Source organism: Brassica oleracea, chromosome C5, assembly GCF_000695525.1.
Source record: "Brassica oleracea var. oleracea cultivar TO1000 chromosome C5, BOL, whole genome shotgun sequence".
Lineage (NCBI taxonomy): Eukaryota > Viridiplantae > Streptophyta > Magnoliopsida > Brassicales > Brassicaceae > Brassica > Brassica oleracea.
The window spans coordinates 40,578,653-40,579,935 of NC_027752.1; positions in this window are offsets into that span (position 1 = coordinate 40,578,653).

The following is a 1,283-nucleotide window of genomic DNA, read 5'->3' on the forward strand; positions in this document are numbered from 1 at the left end:
GTTGTCGGTGAACTAACCCCATGAATTCGGTTATACCTCGTTGGTATTCTTCCGTAAGCAATCTCGTGTTCGGATCCAAATGAGGTCGATCGATCCAAGAACGAAAATAATTTGAAGAAGACATATTTTTTATGAATCAAATTTGTGTGTAAATAGAGTAAGAGGGAGGATGAAGATATGGAGTGAATGAAGAGGAAGAGGAGTGCTTGTATTTATAGTTTAAATCCTGCCGACAGACTGAGGAAATTCCGACGGAATTCCGACGGAAAAGGCTAGTTCGTCGGAATTTCCTCGAAATTTTGTAAAATCCCCCATTGGCTCTCCAACGGCTATAATATTTCCTCGGAATTCATCGGTTTTTTCCGAGGAACCCATTTTTCCTCGGAATATTCCGACGGATTGATATTTCCTCGGAATTCCGTTGGTATATTCCGAGGAAACCCAATTTTGTGTTTCCTCGGAAATTTCTCGGGATATTCCGAGGATTTCATTTTCCGTCGGAATATCCGTCAGAATACCGCTGTTTTCTTGTAGTGAAGAAATATCCGATCCAACGACTTTGTTTGTATATATACGAAGTGTACATAATGGATAATGTGTTCATGTAAGTAGTAGTCAAATATTCGGTTTTAGAATGTTTGTTCGTGTTTCGCAAGAAAAAATTAACTATAAAAAGATGAAAAATTCAACTAAACATGTAATATTGTCTTTACTTAATAGTAGTACATTTTACGTCTTTGAAGTAAGTGTCCGTATATTTACTGTTGTTAATAACTTGAGAATCACTTGGAATGTCAACCCACATGGAGGTTTCTCATAAATTAATCATGTGCACGAACCTATAATTTTTTTGTCAACTCACTAACCTATAATTAAACTCTTCATATTTGTTTATATATTTCTTAGTGTGGTTTCTGATCCATTTCGTAGGTCTTTTGAGGAAAATACCATCTTCCCACCCTCACCGTAAAAATCCTTGAAACTTGTATTAACGTCTTTGTGAAGAATACAACAATGATTTTTTTCGAGAAACGAAACTTATTGGTCGTAAAAACAAATTCTAAAATGTAGGAAATGACTAGTAGTCGTTTTTTGTAGAAAGGTTTGCAATTCAGTATTCAACAAATAATGATATGAGGTGTAGCCGTGTAGGACCCGTAGATTACACACATATTGTATTATAGAAATGTTTATTACTTTATTTATATCATTTGGACTCCATGATTCGTAATTGATCCAAGTAAATAGTAAACATATACCAAAGCACAGAAAACTGGAATTTA